The sequence below is a fragment of the Panthera leo genome, chromosome A2 (assembly GCF_018350215.1).
Source record: "Panthera leo isolate Ple1 chromosome A2, P.leo_Ple1_pat1.1, whole genome shotgun sequence".
NCBI classification, from domain to species: domain Eukaryota; kingdom Metazoa; phylum Chordata; class Mammalia; order Carnivora; family Felidae; genus Panthera; species Panthera leo.
In genome coordinates, this window is record NC_056680.1 from 151816577 (window position 1) to 151835321 (window position 18745).

General features: G+C 38.7%; 1 long non-coding RNA gene across 2 annotated transcripts in view; it reads right to left on the reverse strand.

Moving 5' to 3' along the window:
- LOC122213564 overlaps window positions 1–18745 on the reverse strand; it is a 111821-nt gene that overhangs the window by 11785 nt on the left and 81291 nt on the right. For both annotated transcript variants that reach the window (XR_006199588.1, XR_006199587.1), the window contains exon 3: window positions 15882–16094. This is a non-coding gene — a long non-coding RNA (uncharacterized LOC122213564). The remainder of the gene's footprint in view (window positions 1–15881; window positions 16095–18745) is intronic.

The window sequence follows — 18745 nt, forward strand, 5'->3', positions numbered from 1 at the left end:
AAAGAGAGATTCTTTGAGATTATGTCAATGTCCTGTTTGTCATCAAACTCACCCATTCACTTTAGTTTTAATGATTTTTCCCTAAAATAATTCTGTGGTGGCTGCCAAATGACCATTTTCTAGTCAACTACATTTATTAGTTGACATTCCAATGTGAAGATGACCTTGCCCTTCTCTCTCATTTATTTACTTGATTATTTATTTATATGAGCATGGACTCATGGATTCTTTATTCCTTAAGTTATGATGTACTGTTATCATTACTTACTTTGCTATACAACTTATTGCAGATTTGGCCAATGGGTGTTACTTGTTTTTTGTTTTTATAGTAGGTGAAATTACATAAAAGTTGACAATAAAGAGAAAAATAATGATGTTCTTAGCAATGATGAAGTTCTGGGGTGATGATGGGGTGGTCCAAAGCCAACAGCCAAGAAATAATTCTTGAAGATATCTTTGGTGTAAAAAAGATGACTTTATTGAAGCATGGGGACATGACCCAGGGGCAGGAAGCTGCATGGGGTCATGACGGGTAACTCATTATATACCCTCAGGTTGGTAAGGAGTCTGGGATAGAGTAAGTCTCTAAGGAATTTTGGAAGCAAGTTTTCTAGAACCTTGAAGGGCTAGCTGTTGCTAGAGAAATACCATTTATTACCATTTAATACAACCTCAGTCATGAGACCCTTCAGATGTATATCATGGGGCCATAGCTTGGAGTGTGATTGCCAGCATGTATCTTAGGGCAGTTGAGATAAAGGAAGTAGACTATAGGATTCTCAAGGTTGGGATAATGTTAGGCTAAGATTCTCTTTTGCCTGTAGCAAGGTGTCATCATCCTGGCAGCTGAGCTCCTGGAGGGGGTCACTCTGCCAGTTTCAAGGATTTGTCAATGGGAATTTAGGGCAGTAAGGGAATTTAATTTTTCATTTGCCTTAGTTTCCCACATTACCATGGCAAGCTGTTAAAGCCCTTTCCTTTGGTCTTGGGTAGCCAGGAGTGTCCAAGGAATATCACACATATTCCACCAGGGGGGTGGGAGGCGGTGTACCAGCCTGTGTTTTGCCCTCAGCTTGCCCCACACTCCCTTATCAGCAATATATTTTCAAAATGTATAAAGCAAAACATTTAATACAACCTCAGTCATGAGACCCTTCAGATGTATATCATGGGGCCATAAGCTTGGAGTGTGATTGCCAGCATGTATCTTAGGGCAGTTGAGATAAAGGAAGTAGACTATACGATTCTCAAGTTTGGGATAATGTTAGGCTAAGATTCTCTTTTGCCTGTAGCAAGGTGTCATCATCCTGGCAGCTGAGCTCCTGGAGGGGGTCACTCTGCCAGTTTCAAGGATTTGTCAATGGGAATTTAGGGCAGTAAGGGAATTTAATTTTTCATTTGCCTTAGTTTCCCACATTACCATGGCAAGCCGTTAAAGCCCTTTCCTTTGGTCTTGGGTAGCCAGGAGTGTCCAAGGAATATCACACATATTCCACCAGGGGGGTGGGAGGCGGTGTACCAGCCTGTGTTTTGCCCTCAGCTTGCCCCACACTCCCTTATCAGCAATATATTTTCAAAATGTATAAAGCAAAACCTAACTAGGAACTCAAACAATGCAAAGCTATTGGGGTTCCTTTTTTTTAACATGTATTTATTGTTGAGAGAGAGAGAGAGACAGACAGAGAGAGAGACAGAGCATGAGTGGGGGAAGAGCAAAGAGAGAGGAAGACACAGAATCCCAAGCAGGGTCCAGGCTCTGAGCTGTCAGCACAGAGCCTGATGTGGGGCTCGAACCCAGGAGCTGAGCTGTGAGATCATGACATGAAGTGAAGTCAGATGCTCCACCAACTGACCCACCCAGATGCCCCGTTTTTTTTTTGTTTTTTGTTTTGTAATTCTCTGAATCTGATGGATGAAGCACACCAAGAGGACTGTTATTAAGGGTTTGGATGTGAATGACAAAGCTAAGAAGATTCAATCTAATACATATAAAATACTGCACCGGAACAATAGAAAATGCACATTATTTTTGAGAATCCTAAAACACTTTTTAAAACTTTTTATTTGGAAATAATTTTAAATATACAGAAGTTAAATATGAAAAAATAGAAATATTTCAAAGAACATGTATATAGCCTTTACTCAGATTCACCTACTATTTACATTTTACCCATTTCTTTGATCATTTTCTGTGTATAGGTGTATGTAAATTTTTTCCTAAATCATTTGAAGGTAATTACACACATTGTGGTCATTAACCCTTAAATACCTCAATATGTATTGCCTAAACATAGGAATATTCTACATACTACTACCATACAGTTACCAACTTTATAAATTCTTATATTGATACTCTAATCAACTGTCTATATTCAAATTTTGTCAGTTGACCTAATAATATCCTTTATAACATTTTTTCCCCTAAGAGTATCCAGTTTAGGGGTAGTTATCGTACTTAGTTATTATTTTTAGCCTATAATGAAATACTTCTAAAAATTGACCAAATTCATTCATAGTGTGGTAGAATTCAACCACAAGGGAAAAAAAAAAAGATAATTTCATACATATTTTTAGACGGAAAAAAATACATACATAATGATTTGAAAAGAAAATCAGGGACACCTGGGTGTCTCAGTCAGTTAAGCATCTGACTCCAGCTCAGGTCATGATCTTGCAGCTCCTGAGTTCAAGCCCCACATGGGACTCTGTGCTGACAGCTCAGAGCCTGAAGCCTACTTTGGATTCTGTGCCTCCCTCTCTCTGTGTCCCTCCCCTGCTTGTGCTCTGTCTCTCTCTCAAAAATGAATAAACATTAAATAAATAAATAAATAAATAAATAAATAAATAACAGCAAATTCTATACTATATTCAATCTACATTATTTGCAGATTCCATAGTTATGAATCCACCTACTTGTCAAAATCTATTTGTAATCCCAAAATCAATACTCAAAGTGCTTTCATGATCATTCACAGAAATGCGCAGAGTTGCAAAAAATTTGAGTTGTATGTCTCACAGGTTCTCAGGTGAAGTTAAGCATGGCAATATTCTGCCTTCTGCTTTAGCTCTTTTGCAGTAAACCAATATACTTTTTGTCATCTTAGTGTCACATTTTTCACATTTCTGTAATCTTTGTTGGTGATTTTGATGCTTAAAATGATCCCCAAGCCTAGTGCTAAAGTACTATCTAGCTCTGTTGGCACAAAAGATTGTGATGTGCCATACAAGAAAAATTGATATGCTAGATAATCTTTATTTGGCCATGTATTCAGCACTAATGAATCAATAATATATATTAAATAAGGTGTCTTTAGACAAAAATACATATAAAACAAGATTATATATTGATGAGTTGACTAAAATGTGTCCAGAGTCCTGCAGGAACCTAACTGTAGTTCCTCTAGGAATGATTCAATATTCACTTATTCAGTGTCTATACCAACTATATAGGCCATAACTACCATGAATAATGAGAACTGACTGTATGTATAATATAAATATGGTGTGTGTATGTATAAAACAATGTATCAGATTCAGGTAAAGTATCATCAATGCAAGGATGGTCAACATAAAACTATCAATATAGTTTACCATGTTAGATTTAAAAATGAAGAAGTCAATATAATCTTTTCAATAGTTTGAGATGAAAGCACTCAGTAAAACTCAATATTCATTCACGATAAAAGCTCAGCAAAGTAGGAATAGAAGGCAATATCAATGGTTTTGTAAATCATATACAAGAATAAGAGTCTGAAATAATCCTGGAAACTAAAATGTGGGCTACTATAGAGTCATATAAATAAGCATAGTATGATATAGGGACCAATAAATATATAAAATATATAAAAGACCAATCATATATGAGGCCTTTATATGTTAAAGAGATATCAATACAAATAACAAGAAAAAGAGTGGACGTGTCAACAAACGATCCTGCGTCAACTGGATTGCCAAATGGGAAACATTAAAATATTTTCCTTTCATATCAGCGGGAGGATAAAAACTCCAAAAGAATTATGGCCTTAATTGTAAAAGTAATTAATAATTTCGGAAGAAAACATAGGAGAATATGTTTATATCTTTGGAGTAATAAAGAATTTCTTAACAACAAAATACAGTTTTAAAAAACAGAGAGGGCACCTGTGTGGCTCAGCCAGTTAAGCGTCCAACTTCAGCTCAGGTCATGATCTAGTGGTTTGTAAGTTCGAGCCCCGTGTCCAACTCTGTTCTGACAGCTCAGAGCCTGGAGCCTGCCTGAGATTCTGTGCCTCCCTCCCTCTCTGCCCCTGCCCTGCTTGTGCTCAGTCTCTCTCTCTCTCTCTCTCTCTCTCTGTCTCTCAAAAATAAAATAAACATTAAAAAAAATGGGGGTGCTTGGTGGCTCAGTTGGTTAAGTGTCTGATCTCAGTTCAGGTCATGATCTCAGTTTGTGAGTTTGAGCCCTGCGTCGGGCTCTATGCTGACAGCTCAGAGTCTGGAGCCTGTTTCGGATTCTGTGTCTCCCTCTCTGTCTCTCTCTTGCTTGCGTGCTCTCTTTCTCTCAAAAGTAAATAAATAAACATTTAAAAAGTTAAAAGCAAAACAAAACAAAAAACCAAAGATCATAAGGAACCAGGGTGGCTCAGTTGGTTAAGCATCCAAATCTTGATTTTGACTCAGGTCATGATCTCAAGGTTCCTGAGTTCAAGTGCTGTGTCAGGTGCTGACAGTGTGGAGCCTGCTTGGGATTCTCTCCCTTTGTCACGTTCTGCCCTGTCTCCCACTCTCTCTCTCTCTCAATCAGTCAATCGATCAATAAATAAAATAAAAAACAGAGATAGATCATAAAGAAAAAAATGTATAAATTTTGGTACATCAAGATTGAAACTTCCAAACAAAATTAATGTCATAAGCCCTGTTTTAAGATAAGCCATAAAGCATTAGTATTCAAAATATAATAAGAACAAATCAATGAAAACAAAAAAGACACAATCACATTATAAGTTCTGTACTTTTTTTAAGACAAACATATAGAACGATCTTCAACCTTGTTGGTAATCCAGGATGTGCAAAATGAAACATACAGAGATATTTTTTATCTATCAGATTGACAAAAATTAAAAAGTCTTATAATAAATGTTTACAAGGATGGGAAGAACAGGAAACTTACAAAGTGCTAGGACCTGTTTTTGAAATTACTGTAGTAATAATTTTTAAATTGATATTAGGATGCCCGATGACCTAGGAATTTCACTTTTGTACTATCTCTAGCACATGCATACTAGGAGACTTAAATATGCTCTATTATTCGTAACAAGGAAAACAATTTTAAAGCAACTTATTTTCTATCAGTTGGAAGATGGATATATAAATTGTGCATATTTATAGAGTAGACTAGTATACTACTAGTATTGTTTCATTCATTTCAATGAAACAATCTATGTGCTATCAGTAGATTTCAAAAGATAATGCTGAGTCAGAGATGCAGGTTGCAGAATCATATACATAGTATGATACAATTATATAATTTTTAAAATATCTATTTATTTTTGAGAGACCACAAGTGGGGGAGTGGCAGAGAGAGGGGACAGGGGATCCGAAGCAGGGTCTGTGCTGACAAGCTGACAGCAGTGAGCCCAATGTGGGGCCCGAACCATGGGATCATCACCTGAGCTGAAGTCAGAAGCTCGGCCAACTGGGCCACCCAGGTTTCCCAACAATTATATAATTTTTAAATCATAAACTATGTATCTACAGAAAGTGTAAAAACATGGATTGACTCTACATCAGATTTGTGATGAGGAAATGTGGGGGAAAATAAAGTAGAACTCAACTATCTCTGTAAAAACCCATTTCTTTCATTAAAATTTTTGGAGACAAATGACAAAAGGTTGGCATCGGTTAATTCTGAGTAATGGATACAAAGACAGGGACCAATAGGAACCATACAGAGATATGGTTCTCTGTAGTTGTGAGAAATAATCCCACTGCCCCAATCAAAAGAGGGACATGCAGACTCAGAGCACAGTGAAGTGAGGCTCTAATCAACGTTCTTGCAAGAGCCTGTGCCTCATGGACTAGCACACGGGGCAGTTACAGCAGGCAATTTATCTCCTAGCATTAAGTCCCTCCCCTGATTCCTCATTGGCTGAGTACTACGGGACGTTACAGCCTTACCTGGAAGTCTCCTATGCTCATGTAAGGCAACAAGTAGTCTGAATGGAACAAATGTACATTCTTTGAGGTGATGTAGAGACTTCAGTTCCTTGGTACATACTCATTGTAAAGCCTGTGGAAAATAAGCCCACGAAATGGAGAGGGGAAGAAGAACCAGGAAGTGAAGTGTCTAAGGGTTTAGGACTCCACTGTGTGTGTGTGTGGGGGGGGGCAGTTATAAATATTTCCAATAGGTTGTAAACCTATTGTTAAATAGACAGCACAGCTTTTATTTGCTATTTCTGAAAATGAATTATCTCCCTTACTTCTCACAGTACTTATATCCATTTTTTAAAAAATTAATAAAAGAGTGAAAACCAAAGCCATAAGTGTTTAGTTGAAGTTAGACCAAATTAACATGTACCATCATCAAACTCCAAGTAAAGTCCTTAACGGTATCCAGGTGCAGTCAGTTAAGCGTCCGACTCAGGTCGCTCCCGTTCAGGTCATGATCTCACAGCTGGTGAGTTTGAGCCTCGTGTCAGGCTTTGTGCTGACAACTCAGAGCCTGGAGCCTGCTTTGGATTCTGTGTCTCCCTTTCTCCCTACCACTCCCCCACTTGTGCTCTGTCTCTCTCTCTCTGTCTCAAAAATAAATAAATATTTAAGAAAAAAATGTCCTTAACAGTATCCAGAAGTATCCCTCATTCCTGTTCATTCGAGGCTATAAAAAGCTCATGCCGGCACACCTGGGTGGCTCAGTCCATTGAGCACTCTTGATTTCAGATCAGGTCAAGACCTCATGGTTGTGATGTGAAACCCTGCATCAGGCTCTGCACTGCGCATGGAGCCTGCTCGGTACTCTCTGTCTACCTCTCTCTCTGACCCTCCCCCATTCACATTCATGTTCTCTCTCTCTCTCAAAATAAATAAATAAACTTTAAAAAAAAATCTCTTGCCTTGTGCAGCTCTTGTGGCTCCTTTCTATCTGCTAGATTAGATGCAGTCCAATTCATGAAACGCTGAATAAAAGCCTACTGTATCAGTACAATGTCTGTGGGAAAGTTTCTTTTAATACTTAATAACTTCATATTTTTAATGGCCTATCCACCTGACAAACCATAAAGCAGTACTCGAAAACAGCTCAGTGAAGTTGTTAGTAATATGAAACATGCTAATGATTCATAATATGCCGTGAAATAAAGCAAAAATAAAAAGTGAATATTTAGTGAGTTCTAATTTAGTAAAAGTACAAGTGTAAAGATAAGAAATTGGAAAGAAATATAATCCAACCAAGGGTTATGTATCTTGTCTCTGGGTGTTGTGATTCTAAAACAGATTTTTTTTCCCCTTGGGATTTCTGTTTTCCCTTTTTTTCCCAGTATCTTAGCATTTGCAAACATGTTATCTGTATTAAAAATGGTTTTTCATAAAAGCTTTCAAAATAAGGATTTTTTGAAGTTTGTTTTCTGTTTTCTTTCATGACTAATGTTGAAATACCATTTTGTCCTTACTGCTACATGTAAATGATTTAAGAATTTAGACCAAGTCGTATATAATATTTTAGATCAGTCTTCACCTGTGATTTGGAAAATGTAAAGCTTTCAAAATAGAAATCCATTCCAGAAAGAATGACAGAATATCAGCCATTGCAAATATCGGTCTAAGCTTGGGACCTTGAACCTGTTTACTGGTTCAAGGTAGGGAGAGCCAGAGCCCAACAGTAATCCTACCATTCACTTGCTATGAGTAATGACCATCTGCTGGGGACTGGGGAGGACCCAGCTCAGTCAATTAGACTGCCTTGGTTTGCATGATAAAAGAAGGTCACAGAAAGTCAATACAATTGAGAGCAACTCCCCAGGTGGCAGAAAAGATCTGCCAGCAACTGGCAGAAATGGCTTGCATTTTAGGACTGCAGCTCTGTAAGGAATTCTCTCTTCAGAGACTGCACTTCTCCAAAAGGATGCTACTTACAAAATAAAAGTGAAATTCAAAAACAACATCTTTTTAGCTGGGCTTAGGTTTTTTTGTTTTTTGTTTTCCCTTCCGTTATTGCATGGGGGATAAGAGGGAAAGAAATATAGAAGATGTTTTTTTCTTTGTGGATCTCAGGTGCAAAGTTTATCATACTCTTCAGTTCATAATTCTGCTGTTACCATAGATCCATGAGTAGCCTTCTTCCATTTAATTGTGAAAATATTTTCTCCTTTTGGCCCACACTCAACTCCCTTAGCCCTTCTCCTCCTTCCTAGTCTAATGTGTCGGGTATATGCTCTTAATTACAAGTGTTTCATGAATGAATCGTGAACCAAGACCTCCACTTTCTCACATGTTATTCTCCTATAACAATTTTCTGAGAATTTTTATAAATGAAGGATATTCTGCTGCTTGGAAAGGTAAACTATTCATCTAAAAGTGTGTCTGAATAACAGCATTACTAAGACCCTGGGAAGGAAGTCAGGGTGGGAAAGCTCTGCTTACTCTAAGAAACAGCTGGCTTTTTGTAGAGCCTGCCAACAGCATGATCAGTCAGGCAAGAGCAAACGCAAGCATATCATTCATTCATTCAACAAATATTTATTGAGTGGTCTCTTTGTCTAACTGAGACAGGGCCTTCGAAGCCAATCACAAATCATAGTCACAGTTTTTGGTCTGCCACTTACTAGCTGCGTGCATTGGTGCAGATCAACCTAGATTTTCTATATTTTAAATCTCTTCATTGTAAAGAGAGAAAGATAAACCCCACCCTGCCTCCTTTGTAAGATTGTTTTCAGGAGAAAATAGATGCATATCAAAGAGTACCAGAGTACGCCACCCCAAAATGTGCTTCTTTGTCATAAGGATTATTTTGAGTTAAATATTTTGAGGAAAAAAAAAAAAGCAGACACTGGAGAAGCTCTGAAAACGGAGAAGTTACCTTTTGTAGGGGGAGTTTATATTTGTAAAGGAAATCTCCATTTATAAAGGGAATCTCCATTTGTAAAGGTGTCTTTCTCTGGGTACCAGGAAGAAAGGTATTAGCAGAAATAAGTTTTTCACCTTTGAGACTTAGCTACCTGACAGGGCATACTTCCTTTACCATACATTTTCTTCTCTCACCTTCCTGTGAATTTCCTCCCCCCCCCCCCCCCCCCACAAGCCCCAAACTTATATCCCTTTTCTTAGTTCAGGATGGTATGTATATAAGTCTCCATCACCTGGCCACTTTTGGTGGTGGCTTATCTTTGTGGAACTCCAGGGTGTATGTATATGATTAAAATTGAGTTTTTGGGATGCCTGGGTGGCTCAGTTGGCTGAGCACCCAACTCTTGATTTTGGCCTGGGTCATGATCTCACAGTTTCTTGAGTTTGAGCCCCACCACATCAGGCTCTGTGCTGACAGTGGGAAGACTGCTTGAGATTCTCCCTTTCTCTCTGCCTCGTCCCCCACTCACACTTTTCTCTGTCTCCCTCAGAATAAATAAGTAAACTTAATAAAAATTTTTAATTGGTTTTTTATCCTGTTTAATCTGTCCTGTTTAATGTCAGTTTAACTCTTAGAGTAATCACAGAACTGAAAGTTCTGCCATCATTTCGACCCCAGACTTTTTAAAAATTTTTTTTAACGTTTATTTATTTTTGAGACAGAGAGAGACAGAGCATGAACAGGAGAGGGGCAGAGAGAGAGGGAGACACAGAATCTGAAGCAGGCTCCAGGCTCTGAGCCATCAGCCCAGAGCCCCAAGCGGGGCTCGAACTCCTGGACCGTGAGATCGTGACCTGAGCTGAAGTCGGATGCCCAACCGAATGAGCCACCCAGGCGCCCCTCGACCCCAGACTTTCTAGTTGTGGTCTTCTTTCCATCTCCTCTCTTGGACTAGGCAGAAGACCCTGAGGGCAAAGCACCCCTCCCCCAACCACAGGAACTGAAACTACCCCCTCAAGCCTAAGGATTTCCCTGAGCCGGCAAGACCCTGCCCATGACCGACTCAAAGACCATGATCTATTTGACTTTCACTGCCCACCTGCATGAACACACTCACCTTTGCTATATTTTTTCTTATATAAGTCTTGAAGTATTTTCAGTACTTTGGAAATAGTCTTTGAAACACTAGTCTGTTGTCTTCTCATTGTTGGCCTCCCTGAAATAAATTGCTTGATTCGCCACCCCTCATTTCTCTGCCTTTGGATTTTGTCAGTGGCAGTGGCTGAACCTGGTCTGTTTGGGATCTCCAGAGGCAGGTGCTTGTTCACCCCTGTGCCCTAGCTACAGAACCTGAAAGCGTAGATGGAAATATTGTTCCTCCCCAACTTCATAGGAAATCACACTGAAAATGTAAAACATTATAAAGCCAAATGAAGGGTAGCAGAATATGTCACCCTTAGGTGACATATTCTTAGGCATATGGATTTTTTGAACTGATTATTTTTGAGAAAAGGCAGACAGAGGAGAATCAAAAAATAGTAAAATTTACCCTTTTGTAAGGAAAATTTATAAAGGAAATCTCTCCTTGTACATGTCTCTCTGTACCAAGAAGAGAAGGATGATTCTAAATCACAAGAGAATCTTGTCAATGGAGGAGGCACCCACTTAAATCTGCACAACAAACCTTAGTCTTTTTTCACTGTGCTTTCCTGGAAATTTCTCATAACTAGATTGCCCCCCCCCCCAACATCTTCCTTTTGTCTTCAGCTGAAGATGGTATTTAAGGAGGTGGCTTGGCCAATTGTGGGAACTCTTAATCAGTTTTCCTAGCTATTTCCCATGTATATGTGAAGTACAGTAAAACCTTGGATTGTGATTAATTTGTTCTGTGAGTGTTCTGCAAGACAAAGAAATATTTCTAATACATTTTAACTTAATAAGCAAGCAATGGTCTTGAAATACGAGTAGTACATGTGATGCCAAACATCACATGATCACAAATGAAAGAATGGTTCTCTCTTTCTCTTTCTTTCTCTCTCTCTCTCTCTCCCTCTCTCACTCTCTCTCTCTGCAGGATTGTGGGTGATCATCTCCTATGCTCAGATGCTTGGTCTTAGGCCATGGTGTTTGGCAGAAATCAGTGATTTTTCAGAACATTGGAAGGTGTCCAGAACTGGCACTTGTGTATTTTTTGTCACTTCAAAGCACCTATGGACAGTCCTTTGCTTTTCCATACAAGAGAAAGCTTAAAATGCTTTGTTTGCTTCATTGTAGGTCAGGCTGCCTACAGATAGAGACCTCTTCTTCTGCTGCCTTATTGCCAGTTACATTAAATACAGTATATGACAAGAGTTTATTAATACTATACTGTAGTCAACATTGATGCGAGCATATACAATGAAGTAAAATAAAGCAAAAGGTTTGTAGAAAAGGTTGAAAAGAAAGGTGGTAAGAAGAAGGAGATGATTACAGTGGAAGTTAAGAAGGAAATTATCGAGAAGTATGAATGAGGTACACAAGTGGTGGAAATTGCAAGATTTTATAAGAAGTCTACATCTGCCTATCATCTGCAGTCTCGTCTGCAGAAGAGGAGAGGAAAAGGCAGAGGGATCCCTCACTTCAAATGAGATTAGGGAGATGTGTAAAATGTGGGAAACAGTGCAAAATTTTGTACAAAACACCACCTGAATAAGACTGTAGCAATGTGACCTATGAATCTGTTTAATGAAAATGCAATGACACATTTCTGCAAAATCCTCAAAAGGAGGCAAAAACAAGGGTCATTGGATAGGTTCCTCGCTAAAGTTGCAGGAAAAGAAAAAGATTCCATCGAGGCAATAGGTAGCAGTGATTCTGTTAGTGATAGTGAACATCCTCCTTCATAGTAACCCTCCTCTCTCTTGTTTCCCTCACACTGGCCACGAAGGTTTTCAAAGGCAAGTGCAGGTTAATTTGTTTATTTTTCTTTATGTTTTGTATTTTCCTTATGATTTTGTATTATATTACAGTGTTGTAATCATTTTTACATTAATATTTGTGGGTTGTGGAACAAATCATCTGAGTTTCCATTATTTCTTATGGGAAAATACACTTTGATACACAAGTGCTTTGGATTATAAGCATGTTTCTGGGATGAATTATGCTTGCAAACCAAGGTTTTACTGTATATATGTTACTAAATGTGTTTGTTTTTCTCCTGCTAATCCATCCTTTAGTACAGGATGGGAAGATCTCAGTCAAAAATAATGAAGAGTACAGGAGAAATTATTTTTCCTCTCCTACACAACTACCACTATTTTTATTTTGTTGGTATTGCCAAAAGAGATAAAGAGTTAAGGCAGAGGCCAATGCCAGCCGGCTAAGAAGAAAGAGCAGGAAGGATCTTAGTCATTTCTGTGCCAGCCAGCTGTGGCCATGCTTAAGAAAGCTGATAATAAAACACTTAGAAGGAACTGAAGAACCTGAAGAGATGGTCACAATCTTGGCTTTGGCCACTGATAGAAAAATTATGATTGAACATGAAATGCAACTAGAGGGCAATGAACAGCAGACAATCCAAAATTTTCTCTCAGCCCCAACTTCAATATATTCTATTCCTAGATTTGGGGAAAAGAAACATGATACCTAATGAATAATGACACCTGCTCCATCAGCCTATGGTTAAGAACCCTTATCACTCTGGTTAGTGTCAGCAAACATCCACAGGAGCAGGGAAAAATTGTGAAGTGGGAATGGGGGATAGATTAAGGCCCCTGAAGAAAAAATATACCATAAATGTGCGAAAATGTTACATTTTCTCCAAAGGAAGGAGGAGAAAAAATGAGTAGGGTTTATAAGCATTTATTCCTTGTTATGAAAGATATTCAAGCAAAAATAAAAATAGAAAACATTGTTTCTCTGATTTATTTCTAAACAAGTAGCATTTTCCCCCATATTAAACATTTCCCCCCATATTAAAAAAAAAGAAAGAGTGAAAATGAAAATAAAAAGGCTCATTGCAACCTTGAAAACATTATGCTGATTGAAATAAGCCAGACAGCAAAGGACATACAATATTTATTGTATGATTCCACTTATGTGAAATTGGTAGAACAGGGAAATTCACAAAGATAGAAAGTAGATTAGAGGTTACCAGGGGCTGAAGGGAAGGAGAGTGGGGAGTTCTTGCTTAATGGATGCAGAGTTTCTGTTTGCGCTGATGAAAAAGTTTTGGAAATAGATGGTGGTGGTGGTTGCACAACATTGAGAATGTAATTAATGCCATTAAATTGTACACTTAAAATGGTTACAGGGGGTATGTTATATATATTTTACCACAATAAAAAAGAATTGGGAGGATAGCCTTGTTGCACTAATTTATCTTGAAATGGATAGTAGACAAAATAACAGATCATAAGAGTGTTTAGAATCCCAGAATTACAGCTACAGGTGATATCTTTAAAGGGTATTGGTATCAAGCTGACACAGCCCATGGAACTGTCATTCACTCTTGGGGCTCCTGGGTGGCTCAGTTGGTTAAGCATCCAACTTCAGCTCAGGTCATGAGCTCATGGTTCATGGATTTGAGCCCCGCATCAGGCTCTGTGCTGACAGCTCAGAGCTTGGAGTCTACTACAGATTCTGTGTCTCCCTCTCTCTCTGCCCCTCCTCTGCCCCTCCTTGCTCTCTCTCTCTCTCCCAAAAATAAATAAATGTAAAAAAAATTTTTTTTGAAAAAAGAAAAAAAAAAAAAAGAACCGTCATTCTCTAGTTTAGAGACATTTCTGTCTAAAAGACCAGCAGGACATTCTGAAAACCTTGAGGAGGAGAGCCTTGACTTATGGATCTTTTATCTTGATAATAACAGGATATAATCTGCCATCCAGTTGACACTTAAATGTCTGTTGAATGGGTTATCTAGAAAAAAAAAGCTCTCTCATGCACTGATTCAAAAATATTGATTGTGCCTCTTATGTACCTCACTGTGGGCTAGGTGCTGGGATTCCAAGGCAAGCAAGACTCTCTGCCTACCCTCCTAGTTCTCAGTCCACAGGGAAGGCTGGGTATTAGAAGGACTGAGGCAGATGCAGAGTGTGTGAGTAACTACGGGGAAGTCTTAGCTGGGTGGGGGCAATGGGGCACCGGGTGTCTTGCAAGAGAACAGAATAGAGAAGTAATGAAGGGCAAGAGCTCAGTGTAGAGGGTGTGAATTTTATCCAAAGAGAAATGAAAAGGTGTTAAAGGGCTTCAATTCAAGGAGTAAAGCAAGTAGATTTATACTCTGGGAACCTTCTCTGTATGTACCAAAATACCAGCAAAATGTATCAAAAATTTTACCCAGGAGATTTCACTCAACTTTTACTTAAAAAAAATTTGTCTATTCTGTTTGAATTTGTCACAATAGGTACATGGCATTTTTACAAGCAGAACAATCAGGCTAATTTACTTCATTAAGAAGAAATAGAAGGAAGAGAAAGGAGAAGAGGTGATGGAGGAAGAGGAAGAAAGCATGGAAAGACCGCTGGCTGCAGTGTGAGGTGATTCAGGAAGTCTTTTAAAACCTCTATCAGACTGTGTTATTTTTAAGCCTAAGAGGAAGTCTGAGTAAGAGGAAGTTTGGGGTGGAGGAAGTGGGAAATTGGTAAATTCTGGTTTGAGCACATTGAGTTTGAAATGTTCGACAACACTCTTTGAGGAAATTGAACAATCCCATGGAGGGGTTCAGAATGAGCTACACCAAAATGTGCCACTTTGGCATGTGGATGACTTTGAGTTGAAGTCAATCAAGGCCCAAGAGAATTAGAAAGAGCTTTACCTCCGCCTTAACTGCTTAAAAGAATTTAGATAAACGGCCTGGTCCAGGAAGAGAGCTATTACCAGAGATAACTACAAAGAATATGGGGCTGGTGTGGAAAGCTGGGGGGAAGCTCAGCAGGCCTGGAGACCAAACTCTTGTCTGTGTCCCATTGTCTGTACATGGCATGGCAAGCATTTGTTTATCAAACATTTGTTCTTCCCATCTTCCTGTGAGCTGTCTTCCTCCCCTTTGGAGCCACAGACTCCTACCCCTTTCTCCTTAGCTCAGAATGGCTGGTCGGTAAGCCTCAATTGCCTAACTGCCTATGGATCTTATCTTCTTAGGCAGCTCCCATATATACATAATTAAATTTGTTTTTCTCCTATCAACCTGTCTTATGTCAACTTAATGTATACATCAGCCAAAAGAACCAGAACCTGAAAGAATAGAGAAAAAAAATTTCCTCCTCAACACCTACCAACAAACAGCTCTCTCTACTGTTAAAGAACATAATTCTACTGACTAAATTTTAAAGATTGTATTGGCTTTATTCAGCATTCATGAGTTGAATAACTTTCAACCTAGCAAATAAAAAGGGGCTCTGGAGAGCTAAACACAGAGATTTTTACAGATCAAAGTGAACAGGAACAAGGAAATTGCACTGGGAGTTTGCTGATTGACTAAAGCAGAGTTACTCCCCTCATATGAAGCAAAGGGAAGGCTTGGAGCCTGGTCAGGTAACTTGTGTGGAGCAGGCACACGCTGATTGGTTGATCTGGGCCTTCCATTTCCGGGAAAGCCAGCATAGAAACTTAGTTAAGTTTTGGTTTGCTGACATGGGGCTTAGCATGAGTGACTCCACCTGGACCCAATCTTTTTACTTTAACAGTATCAAGATACAAGAGACAGAGAAGCAATTTATTACTGAGTAAGCATGATCAGAATTATGCACATAGAAGGTAACATGAAAATGAGTATAATTTTCATGACTATAGTCTAGTTTGAAAATTACATAATTTTATACAGCACAGAAGAAGAAAGAACAATGAAAAAGTCTCTTACCTCCTTAGGAGATAAATGGATGTACCTGTGATTGTCTCCTTTTCCCTCCTGAGAGTTTTCTGAATCAATTTTGGAGGTAGGTTTTCACAGCTCCAAGTATCACAAGGCCCTGATCTTGCATTATAAATCCCAAAGATAAGGGCCTCTCATGAAGCTTATTATGCTTTCAAGGAGACACTCCAAAGATAGGAGAGTGGGGTGGAAGCTGCATCCCTCCAGAAAAAAAAAAAAAAGGAAAAAAGAAAAAAGAAAAAAAGAATTAACCCTTACAATGAATACAAGTGGAAATCTCCATAAGGTGTTGGATATGTAGGACCAGAACACTGGAAATAAAGTTGGGGCTCATCCTGATCTGATGCTATTCAAATGTTAGAAACATACCAGTAGAATTTCCCCCTCTGCACTTCTATTTTTAACATGATTTAATAGTCACCAGAAAACATCTTTCATTATGTTCCCTCCTGTGTGAGTTTTCAAGACTGCACTTATAATTGTTCCATTGTTTTTAAGTATGCAAAATATTTGCTTTGCTTTTTTGTTTTCTTTAATAGAATCATTCAGAACCGTTCTCCAGGATGGAAGGGAAACCTCTCTTCTTCTCTTGGATGGATTATACAAATTGCTAGAATCTTCCCTGCCCTTCGTTTCCCTTCCCTGCCCTTACGGAAAAGGAAGTGTATTTTTCATGCTAAAGATTTAGGCTCTTCCTGAGAGCTATTAAGAAAGAAAAAATGTGCAAGGAACTTTTATCTTGAGAACAAAGAATGAGTGGGCAGCACCCTACAGGACTCACAGGTGATGAGGGGGATAGAGAGAAGTGGATGAAGAAGAAGGGAAAAGAGAGTTAGTGGAGTGATCATGGAGCATGCCAAGAGAAATATCACTACAAGGATACACGTTACCAGCTTTACCCAGAAGTAGCGTTGAGTCTTCCATTGGGGAAGAAACTTCTTGCTGTCAACATCTATACCTCCAGAACTAGTCACCAACTGGAGCATCCCTACTAGGACAGAAAAGCTTTGCCTCTTGTACTCTTGGAGACTTTTTAGGGTTCCCATAAGCCCAATAGAAGTCTGGCCAGTAGAATGTTGAGGGAGTGTTCCTACATGCAGAATGGGCAGTAGGGGATACAGATGGACTCAACTAACTCCTTGAGATCTGTGGTAAACTGAATAATGCACCCTCCCCCCAAATATTTCCACATACTAATCCCCAGAACCTGTGAACATTATCTTACATCAAAAAAAGGACTTAGCAGATGTGATTGAGTTCAAGATCTTGAGTTAGGAAGATTATCCTGAATTATCAGTGTAGGTCCAACGTAATCACAGTTATCATTCTAAGAAGGAAGCAGGAGAGTCAGAGTCAGAGAGAAAGTGACATGATGGTAGAACAGAGCTTGCCGTGGAGAGGAAAGGGCCACAAGTCAAAGAATATAGGTAGTCACTAGAAGCTGGCAAAGGCAAGGAAAGAGATTCTCCCTTTAGAGGCTCCAACAGCTCTGCCAACACCTCGACTTTAGGTTGGTGAAACTGATTTTGAACCTCTGACTTCCAGAATGTAAGAAAATAAGTTCTGTTGTTTTAAGCCACTAAGTTAGTGGTAATTTGTTACAGCAGCAACAAGGAAACTAATACAAGATCCTTCTTCCCTCTTTAAGACTGTAGTTAGGAAATTTCTTTTACAGTTTACTCATTATTTATTTACAATTTATATTGAAAGCTTCTTCATATTAGTGTCAAAATATAATGCTCAAAATGTGATAAACACATCACAGAAACTTTGGGGGGTGATGAATACATTCATTATCTTTTTTTTTAAAGTTTATTTATTTTAAGAGAGAGAGAGAGAGCATAGACAGGGTAGGGGCAGAGAGAGAGGGGGAGAGAGAATCCCAAGTGGACTCCATGCTGTCAATGTAGAGCCCAATGCAGGGCTCCATCTCCATGAGATGATGACCTGAGCCAAAGTCAATAGTGAGATTCTTTACTGACTAAGCCACCCAGGTGCCCCTACACTCATTATCTTGATTCTGGTGATGGTTTCATGGGTATACATATGGTCAAATCTTTCCAGATTATACAACTTAAACATATGGGGGTTTGTGTATGTTAATTAATCCCCAATAAAGCTATTAGATACACAAAGTTAATGTATATGGAGAAATGCACAAAAATGAAAGAGGAAGACATAAATTCAATGGTAACAAAGTAAATATTTTCCTTGGAGAAATAAACAAAATGACAATTCCACATTATCTAGCAAAGCAATAATGTAATGTTTTATAGGACCTAAGAAAAGATCTTGTAGATAAAGCTGTATTATACTTCATTACTAAACTACTTGAAGAAGAATTACTGATCACAAGCAAAACGAAAAAAATGCAAGCATCAAAACTTGCCGAATTGCAGTATTTTGAAGATGACTGAATTCAGGACCATAGTATTAAAAAATGTTACATCACCACTGTCACACACATACAAAAAAAATTTTTTTTAAAGTGGTGGGGGGACTGGGTGACTCAGTCAGTTAAGCATCTGACCCTTGATTTTGGCTCAGGTCATGATCTCACAGTTCATGGGTTTGAGCCCCACGTCAGCATGGAGCCTGCTTGGGATTCTCTCTCACCTTCTCTCTCTGCCCCTCTCTCCATGCTCTCGCTCTTACTCTCTCTCAAAACAAATAAGTAACATTAGAAAAAACAAAATGTTACATCATCATTACCTGTGGAAAAACACAAACATTGATGTCTCTGAGCTGGAAAGTGTATTAGAAGAGTTATCCTGTGACTAGAAGGAGGATCTGGAAACTTCTTAACTCATTGCTTTCACTTATATTTCCCTTTTGTGATATATAATAAAAAG